Here is a 2,992-nt window from a genome sequence, read left to right as displayed (position 1 = left end):
CTTTAGTGATGAGAACATCCTTGCTAAGTCCTTGAAAGTAGTCCGCCATGCGATATGGGGAGACACTGCCCATAGTGTGTTATTTTTTTTTCATAACACCCATTTTTCAATGATAACAGCTAACTCATAATAGGGGGATCCCTCAAATCCTGGGATCTGCCCTGGAATCATTTTCTCTAGAAGAGTATTGTTCCCCCCCTTGACCCATTTATAGAAATTCCAAAGAAAAGACATGATGTAAATTTTAGTATATTCGGCCTGCCTGGCTCACCAAGTGTATAATCAATGGATATTAAGATATAACAATCACAAAATAAACAAGAGAGTTAGGCAAAGTAGACTATGATAACGAAAGAGAATAAATGGAAGGCTTACCCTTATGCTGGGCTCACCACAAAACACCAGAAGAAGGGATCTCCAGATGAGATCCTTCCCCACTGGTAGCCAGCTCTTAAATAGGTCTAGCAGGAGTGGAGCCAGGCTCCACCCCTTCCAGCAGCACAGGTGAATTGCCTTCAGCTGTGCTCCTCTGGCTGACTCATGGCTCGCCTCAGGTGATCAGAGGTTCAGGCTGTGACTCAGCAGTTCCCATACACATGCTATCTATTTAAATAGGTTGCACTATCCTTCATTAATTCATTTCCATTAATTCTCCATTATTTACTACTGTTCACATTGGTTTTAGAAATATGATGTGGCACATAGTTCTTTTATTCTGTAAAGTAAAATACAGACTCAACTCTCAAGTAAAATAAGGGATAGCTGTCTTGCCTGAACACAGTAAGTCAGTGGTAAAACAAAGCGTTGGTTGCTGTAGAGAACACGGTCACAAAAACTGCCTGCTTGTTTACTGCCATTGCCTAATCATGTATTAAAAATCCAGTTTGCTACCTCGTGGGAGACACCTCACACAAAAAACTTTCACCATTTTTTTTTCACATATTGCTTAATTATCTGTTTGTAGCGTTTGTTTATTAGCAGATTACTGGCTGAGATGTCAAAACTGAAAGTAGTTGAAAAGCAGAGTGAATAAGGAGAAAAAATGAGTATGGACTGTATAACATTTCAGGGTCAGGTACATTGGTTAACTTTGTGTGCAGTGGTTAACTTCATCCGTACCTTCTCTCTTTGCATTACCACTTCCAACACTTTTTACTGTTTTCTTTGATTAACGCATATTAACAAATGTGTTGATTCTTTTGAATTCTTTGTAAGGTACCTATCACGTGCTCTAATCACAGAGTAATGGATGTAGCCATTGCAGTCTTTTACTTCGGGCCAACAGTGCGTTTTTTAAACAAGTATTACCACCATCTTCACTTAACATGCCTTAGTTCACATCACAAAGGAGTACTGGTGTTTATTAATTTAATTCCTTTGATATGAAGCTAACAGAGTCTGCTTAATGCAGTCCAGTTGCCACCACTGACTTGCAATCCTTGTGATCAGATCACAGCTTGGGCAAAGTAAAACTCTTTGAAATGTGTACGACATGGAAACCAGGTTCTTAGCACCAAATACTTTGATTTACAAATCTGTTCCAGTTAGTAACTGTTACTATAGGAATAGCCAGCCTAATCTAGAGAATCTCTGAAAGGAGAATTACCAGCATCATCCAGTAGTTGCAGAAGGAATTGAGAAGAATTCAAGAACTGGTGAACTTGCAGAAGCAGCTTTGATAAAAAGTCTATTCAGCCTTCCGAATATCAGTGATTTGGTAACAACTAGCAGTGTGATTGTTGGATAGAGAATTACATTATTTGCTATTAATTTTTGTAGAAAATGCTATGATGTAGGAGCAGTGATATCTACAACTACTGCTTCTCAGTAGTTAAACAGTAAAATAAGCTTGGAATTGGGCAGCTGGAAATTAGTTTGGCAATTGCCTGAGAACAATTAGTTGTTTCTTACCAGCTCTGGTACTTGAAATTTTATGAGAAATGTTATTAATTTTGATATAATCATGTGGAAATCTGTTCTTTGCAATCACCGTACAAAATCCAAATGTCACTTTAGCTTTTCTGAAATTCTAATCAGGTATTGAATCTGGGGAAATAAACAGCTAGCCAAGTCTGATCATAAAATATCCGCAAGTGTCTTGAATTTAAGCGTAAGAAGAAGCCGGCCAGTTCAGTGCTCACTGGCTGTTAGTAAGTAGGTGACTGAAGTCAAAAGAAACTCAAACTACACACAGTAACAACAGCAATAATACAATGGCAAAAGAGACATTTTAAAAATTAATTTGTATGGATTTTTAAAATAATCCAGAAAAATAACACCACCTGATTTACTGACAAATGACAGTGCTTCATTTTTATCAACAGTATAGATGACATTGCCTTTTCTAAAAGCAAGATTCTGAAATTACGTTGGGGGTAGATCTGTGCACATGTTTATCGCTGTCCCTTTCTGCCAAAAAATACATACAAATGTATTAAGGTCTTACTTGCCAAGTGACTTACGAGCTTTCAGTTTTTCAAAGGGATTTAGTGCCAGCTTTATCCACAGATGTACGCATTGGCTTATGTGGGAAGATGGTTCTGGAGACCCCCTGGTGTGCCCCCTGTGCTCAAACAAGGCTCCTCACAGCTGTGACCAGCTGGGTTTTGAATATCTTCAAGAGTGGAGACTCTACAACCTATCTAGGCAACTTATTCTGATGTTTAATCACCCTCATTGTAAAAAAAAAAAAAAAAAAAGGTTTTCTTACGTTTATTTGGAATTATGTATATTTGTATATGTATTCCATTTCTTTTGAATTTCTGTTTTCTTCGGTTCATTTCTTCCTGTATTACAACTTGTGTTCAATACATTTTCTCACAGCAGTGCTTAAAACTGATTGAACTATATGTCAGTTGCCCTAGTGCAGTTACGATGGACTTCACTTTTAAGACAAGGTAGAGGTAGGGAAGTTAATCGTTGATGAAAGGACAAAGGTTTTGGTTTATGATATTTACTCTCTTAAATACCAAGTTGGTCTGAATTCTATCAG

This window comes from Lagopus muta, chromosome 3 (genome assembly GCF_023343835.1).
Source record: "Lagopus muta isolate bLagMut1 chromosome 3, bLagMut1 primary, whole genome shotgun sequence".
Lineage (NCBI taxonomy): Eukaryota > Metazoa > Chordata > Aves > Galliformes > Phasianidae > Lagopus > Lagopus muta.
The sequence above is the reverse complement of the archived record's forward strand: the minus strand, read 5'-3'. Positions refer to the sequence as shown.